Source organism: Tupaia chinensis, unplaced genomic scaffold (assembly GCF_000334495.1).
Source record: "Tupaia chinensis unplaced genomic scaffold, TupChi_1.0 Scaffold000044_1, whole genome shotgun sequence".
NCBI lineage: Eukaryota > Metazoa > Chordata > Mammalia > Scandentia > Tupaiidae > Tupaia > Tupaia belangeri.
The window spans coordinates 3537924-3550131 of record NW_006159500.1 but is presented as its reverse complement, the minus strand read 5'-3'; the positions used below and the strand labels follow the sequence as shown (position 1 = coordinate 3550131).

General features: G+C 39.5%; 1 pseudogene; it reads left to right on the top strand.

The window, feature by feature from the left end:
- Nucleotides 1-11266: 11266 nt before the first annotated feature.
- On the top strand, nt 11267-11821 carry LOC102502429 (39S ribosomal protein L35, mitochondrial pseudogene; annotated as a pseudogene).
- The last annotated feature ends 387 nt before the right edge of the window (nt 11822-12208 follow it).

Here is a 12208-nt window from a genome sequence, read left to right as displayed (position 1 = left end):
AAGCTCTATAGGGAAGGTGAGGCCTGAAGGATGAGCAGAGAGAACAGAGTCCATCCAGCAAAGGAATCAGCATATGAATAGTAGAGAGGCTGTAAGGACATGTAGGATAGGAAGCTTACTAGTAGACTGGTGAAAAGGAAGAACAGGATGGCTGTGGAAAGGAGCTGGAGATAAAGGTGGAGAAGAACACTCTGAGAAGCTTGTGTTCAGTGCAAAGGCTGTGCACTGTGTTCTCTATGTAATGGGGAGCCAGTAAAAGCTTCTCAGTAGATGCATTAGGTGGTAACCATTGAAGGGGATAGAGTGGAGTTGGGAGAAGAAAGTGATCTGGGAGATCCACTAGATGACAACTGGAATAGTCTACATAAATAATGAAGGGAGTTGAAACTGATACTGGAGTATTAGTGGGAAAATGAGAGGATAATTCAGAGCTTTAAAAGCAATGGAATTCCATGTGGGCATGAGGAAGATGTTGGCAGCTATAATGACTTAAGCCCCTGATGAAATATTATAAATTCACTGAGAAGGGATAAGTACAGAGCTACAGAAATAACTTAGGGCATTATCAAGGCAGAGAAGACAGGTGAAGAATGAAGATGTAAAGAGCACATACCATGTGAGAGGCCTTTACCTGTAGCTCACTTCTTTACCTGTAGTTTTACACTTACTTCTTACAAGGACATGCTGGGTTATATGTGACTAGCCCCATCACTGAGGATAAGGAAACGGGGATTCAGAGAGGTCAAATAACTTATTCAATATGACATAGTTATTAAGTGGGAGAATCGATGGTCAACCAGCAGGCCTGTTTCCAAAGCCCACTCTATTTCTACTCTCTACACAGCTCTGGGAAATTGACCAAGTTAGAGGAGCAAACACAGAAACCTGGGAAAGAATGAAACTGTGATATTGCCTAAGAAGGGGACCCTGGATGAGTGATCTGGGAAGAAGAAAAAAATGTGAAGGAGTGGTGCCATCCATGCAATGGTGAAAAAGATTTAAGGTAACCATCAACAGGATTATCGCAGTACTGAGATGAGCAGCAGAAATGTGATTGTTAGTAATCTTGGGATACTTTGATAGTATAGTGATAAATTCCTGGTGCCTGAGGCGAGACTTAGATACCTAAGCAGAAACAAGGAATACAGACAGCTCTTTCTCAAAGTCTGGCTGTGAAGAGAAAGAGAAAGTTGGAGAGATGTGTAGAGGACACTTAGGATTCAGGTAAGATTTTGCTTCTTTATACGGTTAGTTAGGACATAGGGAGTTGACCAAATTTCTGTATTGAGAAGCACCCAGTAATCAGGGAAAAGTTTATGGAAACAGGAGAGGGAGAGTATTGACAGAATGAAGTTTGTCAGATGACAAGAGAAACCTAAATCTGGAGACAGACGACAGCCTTTACCTCACTCTCCAAATTTAGAATCTCCTCTATGTGACCGAGAAAGAGTCTTCTTTTGCTGTCTTGAAGGCATCCTACTTGGTTCCATTACTCTTTCTGCTCTTGAAAACAGAATTTGAGATCTCTAGAGTCCAGTACTAGCTCTGCTTCCTAGGGTTAGCACCAGACTACAAAAAGTTTTAATAATCACAAATTCTGACTCTACTATAAATGTGGTTTGTGACCTTTGTGACTTTCTTATTTTTTGCTACTTTTTATCTCCATAAATCTCTGAGATATCATAAGAATTTGAGGGGTTATTGTATTCATCTTTCTATCTACATCTCACTCAACCCAGTTTTGTTTGCATGAGTGGGTGTGTAATAAACGTGTTGATTTGCAACTGCTTGATCTTGAGAAAATCAGGTCAATATAATCCTCTGGAGGAATTTTTTATTTTTCTTACACAGGAAAAAAAACTATCTCAGTATTTAATCCCTATAATCCATAGGCTAGCAATGAAGTCATATTTATTTCTTATATTTTTTATTACCTATTAGGTAACATTGTTATAACAATATCTGAATAGACTGTGATTTAGAGGCAAACAGTGCCTCTACCAGAAACGACCGGCTTCTCTCTCCTTCAGACTGTGGAGATGCCCTTTAATCAGCATGCAGGAGCAGAATAATTGTTAATCCTATATGTATCAGTAAGTTGTTGGTAAGTGGCCATTAGCAAAATGAAAGAATTCAATAATAGCGTTAAGATGGTAAATTGATGAAGAATTGACCCAGAGATAAATCCATTAACATGCTTCTGCTTGCTTCTAATTTTAGAATTCTATTAGATGAAAGCAAAACTTGGTCAAATCTTCATTCAGTTTAACACAAACTGCAGTCAAGAAGATTTCCTTTTCCATTTCTAGCTGGACGCATAGTCTATCTAGCATTTAAGGTGAAAGCAATGTAATAGACATAAGGTTGATACATGCAGGATGTTCAAGTTATCTTAAGGATTTAGAACAAGCTCAAATCTGGAAGAAAGAGAGAAATCCAGTATTCCACCCACGCATTTTTTTTCAGTACAGTAGTTTTGTTTTCTGCTTGTTTGTTTGTTGGTTTTGGGGTTTTTTGTTTGTTTGTTTTGTTTTGTTTTGTTTTTGTTTTTGTTTTCCAGAGAGAAAGAGAAAAAGAGAGAGAGGGAGCCTGCAATAGTTCATGACCATGCTGCTATCCTTTTTTCTACATTTCTCCATCCCATGTGGATTTGGAGCACTCATGCACATGTGCCTGGCATGTTTTTAAAGCTTCCAGGGAGGGCATGGATTTGAACCATTGTCAGGCAGTGAGATCTTCCTCCCAAGGCGTTGTGCTTAACTGCTGCACTATGGATCCATCCCTAAGAGATATATATTTTTTTAATTCTTTCTAAGGTTTCTTTTATGTTGTATAGTTATTCTTTTTAAATCACTTCTATACACCTAAAGAAAAGCCATGGCCTCCCTCAGCATCTCTTATCTTTTTGTAGCAATGAACATGAAAATAACAGAACGAAGTGATCAGTGTTTTCCATTCCAACCAGACTCAGGATGAAGTTAAATATCAGTAAAATTCCTATTGTACTAGGCAAAAGATAGAGCTGCATCCTTCATATTGCATTCTACTTGTGTCACTTGGTAGACAGTCTTGTGGCCAAGCCCTCTTTTGAGCCCAAGGACAGGAGACTGAGGAGTGAAGGACTGTCTTTTTGAAGTTCTGAAGAGCATTCCTAGCTTCATTGCACTTTCATGGCTGGAGTGTTTGGAGGTTATGAGCCTGAGGGGGCTGTCCATCAGCAGAGACATAAAGCAGTATTCTTGGCTGCATGTGATCAATAAATATCCCTTGGCCCTTCTGTGAATAGCAGAGATGCTGACCTCAGTGTCACAGAAAATTTCTAATTTGGATAATTACATTCTGCTTCTCGCTGTTGTTCCTGTAGCTTAAATAGAAAATGGAATTCTTCATTTTTGCTCATCAAGTGCTGCTTAAGTTACACTGCTGTGAGGTGTCGCTGTGAGCTGTTAAACATCTGCTGCGCCCTACTTCGGAGGTGGTTGCGTTTTAATTGAATTTTACTTTAATTGACTTGAACACACCATATAGGTAATAAATCTGTTTGTAAAATGCTTTTGAGTCTACTTAGGTGAAAAGATTCACATAAATATTAAAATGTAATAGTTAACTTTATGAACAATATTTTGGGGACACCTTTTATTATAAGATATTTTGTGAAATAAAGTCTACTACAATGTACCATAAAATGTGTGTGTGTGTGTATGTGTTTATAAAGCTAAGAGTTTTCAAGTAACAAATCTGTCAATCAGTGGGTATGTTCTCAACACGTGCCTAGCTCAGGGGTGGGCCTGTTCTTATAGACAAGTTAAACAGAGCTAAAGACAGATTGCTTCCACTAGAGGTCAGGCCTGTTTCACTAAGATAAGCCTTGGGTGCTAACAAAACCCTGGGGTGGGGAGTAGTGGGGATATCAGATGCTCTGCTATCCCAAACCACCTCTCCCTCAGTCACCCACAGATAATGAAAAAGCCCACTTTCAAGTTCCAGAATCTCCTGACCTTTCCAGCACGTGCTCTTTCCCACCATGAGGTATGCACAAGCCCCACCTAGAACAAGTCTGGAAGAAGCCCTTCCTGACCTAAATAAAAGCCCCTCACCTCAGTTCTTCTTTGGCCAACCATTTTCCAGGCCCCTTCCCTCCTTGTTGGGAGCTCTGTTTTTCCCTCCATCTCCTTCAATAAACTCTCTGCTTTTTTATACCTAGGAAAACAAACAAACAAAAAAAGAAAACAAAAAGTTCCAGAGAAAATCCCTGAAAACACAATTTTATGTCTGGAAAGGACTACCAAACTATCAAATAATCTTACTAGCTGTCTTTCAGTTTACTACATGCTTCCTATGTACTAGAAAATTTGCCTATGAGATTGTCAATACTATTCGACAGACAAATCATTCTGTGAGGGGCAGAATGACAATTTAGTTCAAGGCTACAGGGCTAATAAATACCAGAAATAGGATCAAATCTCGGGAAATTGTTGCTATTTTTACTTCCCTGGCTGACTCTCCTGGCCTATAGGCTAAGAGAAAGGCAGATGTATTCGTAACTACAGTCTAGGGTGAAGTAAGCTCCCATAAAGATGTGCACACTGTGGGAACCAGCAGTTAGCGTAATGGCTATGTCGATGGACTCCCACGTAGTCGACCGCGGTTCGCGTCCCAGACCCGGTGGCTTAAAACTCACGCCGGGCGCGTGTGCGTGCGTGCCCAAGATCCCAGGAGGAGAATGGAGGAGAAGGGATTGCGGCGTGACCATCCCCCCTGGGGGGTGATTTCTCGCTTTCTGTCTCTATGTCTCTCTCTGTCTGTCTGGCGAGCGCACGCGCCCTATATTGAAAAAAAAAAAACCTCTCAAAAAAAAAAAATGGAAGATGTGCACACTGTGATACTGGTGCTCAGAGGAGGGGATGACTAACTTCACCATGAGGAATCAAAAGAATGTCACAGAAGAGATGACATTTTAGATTGGATCTGGAGGGACAAAGAGAAGATGAGTTCCAGGAGTGACTTAATTACTTAAAGCTGATGTTATAAATATACCAGAGATGGGTGACTTCAGTAGCATTTTTTTCTTGTACATTAAGATGCTGACAAGTCTAAGATCAGGGCACTAGCAGATCTGGTTTCTGGTGTGGGCCCACCTTGCTTTCTGCTTTGCTAATGGTGGTGTTCTCATTGTAGCCTCACATGGCAGAGAGCAGAGGGAGAGGAAGCAAGCACTCCCCTGTCTCTTATTAGGTCACTAATCCCCATGACAGCTCCACCCTCGTGGCCTAATTTCCTTCAGAAGACCCCACTGCCAAATACCATCAAACTGGCAATTAGATTTTAACCTCTGAATGGGGCAAGGGAGGACATGGACATTCAATATTCAGCAAGGATAGAGCCTGGTTTTGTGGCAAAAGCTCACATTTTATAAAGCATAAGGAGAGGAAGTCTCTGGAAGGAAGCCTGGGAGACCATCAACATTTAGAGAGGGTTTATAGGAAAAAAAGTCTGAAGAGCTGTCAGGGAACTTGCAGGAAACAGATGAGAGCAAAGCAAGAAGCGAAGAGAAAGGAAAACTTCCTCCATCTGTAGGAGATAAGTTAATGAAAGCAGAGAATTTTGTTACTGTTGTTGTTGTTGCTATGTGTATGTTCCGGTTTCTGGAAAAGGGCATAATACGGAGTAGGTGCTTAATAAATGCATTGAATGAATAAATGGCAATTAACAAGATAGAGAAGAAGCAAGTTTCAAGACAGAAAGAAGGGGCAACAACATCAAATGCTATGAAAAGATCAAGTAGAATGAGAACTGAGATCAGCAAAATTAAAAAGGTATTTGAGACCTTTCAGTATACAGTGTCCATATTTCAATAGATTACATTCTAAATTGAGGAGGAATAGATAGTAAAGAATGAAATTATATAGAATGTCAAGACATTTGGTGAATGGAGAAGTAGAGGGTGGTTGTAGAGACAATTTTCTAGAAAAGTCATTATTAATATATCTGAAAATAGATAAATGGTTAGAGAGAAAAGGAGTGAAGATATGAGGAAGAGCAAAGTCAGGAGACTGTGAGTCCAGGTAGAGAACTTGACCTTCAGGAGAAAGAAGGGTAGACATAGCTCAAGATTCCTTGGTTATTTCAGTGTTTTGATGTGGAAGGAAGGGACCTCAGTGAGGCTGAAGGCAAAGCTTTCCGATGAATTCTGAGGGGCTGGGTTGAGTAAAGTTTAGATAAAGGAAAGTGAAGAATAGCTAAGGAGAATAATGAAGCAAGAAAACAAAGGACAATTCAGCACAGATTAGTTTATCCCATTGGCTAATGAGACCTTTGAGATCAAGGCCTAGCTTAGACTAAGTCTCTTTCAAAAGGGAAAGTGCCTTATGACAATGTTTACAGGGAGAGGAAAGTGCACCAAGAGTAGAAGATGAGACTTCTGCCAAAGTGGGGAAAATCTCAAAAGCATAGGGAAAGGGTATGAGGCCCTCAGAAGTATAGAGTGTTCTCAGTGGTAAAGTTGGAGAGAAAGTGGTACAGATGTTCTTAGAATGGTAGAATCTTGAGTTGAGTCAGAATAAGTTGAGAACTTCCTAACATTACTATTCAAGTCTACTATTGTATGGAGGCCATCAAAGCAGAGCGCTCATTCAGAGACCCTTGGGAACACTATGAGCTTGGTACTGCATGAAGCATTTATATATGTAGTCTAGCAATAGTTTTAAAGTAATAATTTATTCTTTTGCTCTTCTGGGCGCTTTACCTTCACTACATGGAGCCTGGATTTGGGGCGAAGTGGTACGCCTGAGAGATCAGAAACGTTACAGAAAGAGTGCAGAGTAAGAACATGGTAACATCGTGAGATTTAGCTTCTCATAAGGCAACAAAACAATAGCTTTGCTAGACAGGTTATCATCTTGAAAAAGTGTTTTCTTCCCATGATATATCCACTACTGCACTTACAGGACTCAGCTCATACCATGACATTATACTATGACATAGATGACTTGCTGCATCTTCCAATAAGGCCAAAGATTTAAGTAGACAATGTGGCAGGAACTGGTGCTCTCCTTGAGTTAAAGATTAAAAGAGATCATGTCAATCAGGCAACTCCACTGGGTCTTGACCTAATCCAAAGAGAAGAGACTATGAATTATGCATACTGAAGTAAAACTTTGGTTTAAAAAAGTCTTACTCTGTGTAAGGGATTTTAATATTTTAATTTTTCATTCTACATTATTGTATACAATTTTATTTTTTTTTTAAATCCTGGACATAATTTACTGAATTGATTTCAAAGCTCACAAATTGTTTTATCCACAGTTTGAAGAACAGTGCTTTCAAATATACAAGGATTATTTTCAATATTTTCAATATAATAAGTTTTTACTGTGTTCTACTACCAGAAACATACAGGATGGCCAAGAGTCTGATGAGGAAGAAGAAAAAGAAAAAATGAACTTAGAAGTTAATGTATATTAATTATGTCTCTGGATAAAATGCCTCATCCCAGCTCTCTATACCCTAAATTAAAAGTCCAGAAGATAAGAAAGTGAATATGGTACTAAGAATGGAAGAATGTAAAGGATAAGAAAGTATAGGGGGGAAAATATGGGAAAAAGAAAGCTTTGAGTGGACATATCTGGGCTCTTACCAAGAGGGTTTCCAGGACATTCCTGATGAGAAGTCTCCCACCTAAACTGACCGGTGCATAATTTGCTGGAGAGAAGTAAGCAGAAACCATTTCTGAAAGCAGCGGGGATGTGCAGAGTTCTCTGGCAGTATGCCAAGTGTGTATTTAAATTGCTGATGGTTGATGAGGAACATCTTTATTTGAATTGCTGATGAGTTAGGGATTAATTTGGTATACCAGGGGTTCAGATGAATAAAAAAATCCAAATTTAGGGAAAAAGGGAACCGACATCTAAAATATTAGATATTTGTTACTGCAGCTCATGTTTATCTCTTTTCTTCCTGTCCTTACTATAGCCTCCTGAAGACGCTCCACTTAAGTCATCCTTGGGCCCCTCACCAAGTGACAATTACAGATTGTGAGGAGAGTGAAGTAAATGAATATTGGCCTTGAGGACAGCTATCCAGAGACAGAAGTTCTTATGCTGAGAGGCATAGCTAAGCAGTTAGGGTTCTGTTGAGAGGCAGGAGAAACAAAATAGCTAATTTAATGAGAGCAAAAAAAGAAAACATAGCTGGGATGACTTGCAAATTCAAATAAACAAGTATGCAGTAAGGAGAGGGTCTGGAGCAGCCTAGGGACCTCAGTATCTTAAGAACAATGGATAGTCTCTTTAAAAAGCCATTACTGGAAAAAAAAAATCAGTTCCTTGTTTCAGTCCTAGTTCAAGAGTCAAATCTTCATATGAGAATCTCTAAAGACCTGATCAAGTCACCGTCATACCCCTTCACAAGGGAATGGCGAGACAGCTTGATGTATACCTATAAAATCTGTATGCAGTGAGAGAGGGAGAGGTTAACTTCCAGAGCGAAACCGAGTCATAATTAAGACTTGATGTTAGTAAGTGTGAGAAATCACAGTGACCATCACCACTGCCTGTGAGGGTACCTAAGAAGAAAGATTTAGAAGGCCTTACTGGGCCCAGAAGGGTCAGAGAACCTAACATGGGATCTTCACATAACTCATGTCTAAGGTAAATGTATTCACTCTGCTTTCTTTCCAAGGACTGAATTTGGCATTCAAATCAAATATTATTTGGGTAGAAGACATATGACTTTACTGGGCCATTTCAAAGAGCACATCAAAGAAGCTCTTTGTAAATAAATCATACTGTTATAAGGTTACATAAATCTGGAAGGACTGTAATGCTCTTCAATATGCAACTGGGTTAAGTTACAATTAATGGCAAATGCCAGGACATTGCTGAATATATATTTTTCTCCTTTTCCTTTTATCCTTTCAAGAGGTAGAAATGTTGATTTCTATGCCTTTGGGAATGATGATTAGCCTCGTCTATTCTGCTCATCATCTGCCATGCTACTCCATACTTTAACTCTCCCAATGCAAATTTGACTTTTCTCCAAGAAAAGGCAGGTTTTTTACTGAGAACATAGATTATTTTATAATCAAACCACAGATTATTGGAAGATAAAATGTTCCTATAATGCCACTTTTTAAAATGAATAGACCTTGCACATAGCTTTAGATGGAACTCTTCAGTAAGTTTAAGTAATACAGTGTACAGGCACCAGCACACAAGCCCACATCTCATATTAGTGCTGCTGCTACTGCTTCTGTTATTGCTACCTCCTGAGTATAGGAGCCTGAGAAAATGTTCATTTGTGATCAGTTCTTCTTTCCCCACAGGGCAAGGGTATGCTCTAGGGAAGACTGCTGTTTGCAGAGTTTGAATTGTATAAAATGTCGTACTTGTTCCTTGCATTACGGTCTGCCTTCGGTAAAAATGTTCATCAATTTTCTTCTTCTTCTTTTTTTTTTTCCACTTTTGATATAGGGCACATGTGCTCTCCAGAGAGAAAGAGAAAGTGAGACATCATCCCCTAAGAGGGATGGTCATGCCACAGTCTCTTCTCCTCCAGACTCAGGATTTTGAATATGTGCACACATGTCCCCAGCATGATTTTCAAGCTGCCAGGTCTAGGACTCGAACCATGGGGTAGTCTACATGGAATCCAGCTCCTTAACCTCCATGCCACCTGCTGGCCCCACTTTCAGCAATCTCCTGGATTATTATGGAATATCAGTCAAGACAAAGACATTACTATCCACATCAGCATCATCAAATAGCTTTTCATCATTTTTTTCAGATCATTATTTTTTTATTCTCATTATTTTTTGAACTTTCAATTACTATACATCATTTTGCTTGTAAAAATAATTTACCCAACATAAAATACTTCTCAGACCAGCCCAGTTGAAAATACTATACATGTTATCATCAACAGGTAATAAACCATTCCTGTGTCCTACTAACGTCATGCCTCTCTGTTTATTCTCTTGTTATCCTTCTCTATACTTGTCCCTTCTCCCACCCCATGATCTTGATGCTATTGAAGAAGCCAAGCATGAGGCTATTTACTCAGAAATTCTCATGCAGTTAAGAATGAAAGAATCTCCATATTTTGTTTTTTGGATCGCTTGCTTTTGCTGATATGGAGTTTTCTAATGCTAAGATACATGGGATTCTAATTACATGTGTTTACCCTTAGAGGTACAGATGCTCCCTTCCTTCAGACTGACATCCGAGTGGTTTCTACAAGTCACATACAAAAAGAAGGCGGCAGTGCAAAAACCATAGCAGCAGAAACAATTTAAGAAGGCCACCTTTTCAGTCTATGGATGTTAGATATGTTTCGGTCTATGTCTCCTAGTTGGAGAGGAAGAGCATGACTGACAAATTCTGAGGGACTGAGAAGGCCATCTGCTTCATGTAAGTGGAATTAGATATGGCAGCAAGTCATTCCTTCATTCATATTTGGTTGTGAGGTGGTTTCTTACCTTCTGACAGAATACCAGTTTCACTGAAAACTGAACTTTGGTATTGACCTAATGGACTTCATATTTTTTTACTGGTCTCAATTTCCTTGAAAATATGTCAATATAAATAAATGGAGATAACTATATCTATGTATACAGTGCCTCCCTACTATCCTAAAGAAGGCTACATTGCAAATACATTTGATGAGGAAAAAACTGAGACCCACAGAAATTCTAGCATCTAAGGTTTATTTCATTACCACAAACAAGTCAACGAAACGAGCATAAACTTCCCGGTTATTTCTGTCTCATAAGAGTGTAGTATACTCAAGTTGCTAGCCTTTCTCATTCACTGCTGGTAATAACCATGAATCCTCGCTATGCCTCTGAAAGTGTATATGAATACATTGTGTGGCTTCCTTTCCTTTGATTTCACATCTGAGAAATGAAGTTGTTCTGCTTCCTCTAAAGTCAGTCCTACTCATACACCACCTCTTCAACCTGCTGAAAGTTCCAATTTGAACTTTCTTGATGAAAAGCTGCGTTTTTTGTGTGACTTGAGTCAGTGTTAATGTGGACTCATTTTTATAAAAGAAAGATTACTTTCATACTTCCTAGGCTTTCTCTTTTCTGAATAAGGTTGGTCTTAAACTGGAAATCGTCAATTGTTTTTCATCATTTAGAGTACTACAGTAGAACCTTAACTTTTAGTTAGAACTATCATCCAACATAGCTTCTTCTCAGAATGACCAATATCTTCCTTTGATAAGAAATGAGACTTGCCAATGCGGCCACCGTAGCGAGGGTGGCAAGATGGCGGCCTCCACATTCGCTGGCGCCTTGCGAGCAGCTTCAGGAATCTTAGGGCCCCTGAATAGTTTTGCTTCTTAAGCCTATCGAAATTGTGCCCAGAATGCCTGTTTGTCTTCTGCACTGTCCACCAGACATTTCAGTCACATTCAGACATCAGTTGTTTCCTCTGCTCCTAGATTTCTCACGGCTGTTCCAGACCTGACACGTGGTCATATGGCAAGGATCCTTAACAGAGTGGCACCCTTGCTTCCGAATATCCTGAAGCTGCCCCCAGTCAGAACTGTAACATACGTCAGTTCATGAAAAGGCAAGAGGAAGACTGTGAAAATTGTCATCTACAGGTTTCTTTGGCTTCATTCTGGCCTTTGGCTAAGGAGAAAGGCTGGTTATAAGAAAAAATTATGGAAAAAGGAAAACACAAGAAAACGCTTGAGGGAATTTGTGTTCTGCAATAAAACCCAGAGCAAGCTCTTAGATAAAATGACATCTTTCTGGAAGAGGCGAAACTGGTATGCTGATGACCCTTACCATGATCGAACAAACCTGAAAGTATAGGTCTGCAGTTTCACAGTTTCACAGTTATTTGTATCTTTGTGTACATGTCTTTGCAAAAATGAGTAAGTATGAAACTTTATGTAAATTGTACCTTCCATCGGATATGTAAACAAACAATACCAACATTAACTTTATGGAAGTTTTAAAACGTACTGGATTAAACATTCCCAAATTTGGCCAGAAAAAAAAAAATGAGACTTAATTCTTTTTTTTTCTTTCTTTCTTTTTTTTTTTTTTTGAAGAGATTTTTGCTATAGGGCGCGTGCACTTGCCAGACAGACAGAGAGAGAGAGAGAGACAGAGAGACAGAAAGCGAGAAATCATCCCCCGGGGGGATGGCCACGTGGCAATCCCTTCTCCTCCATTCTTGGGATCTTGGGCATGCAT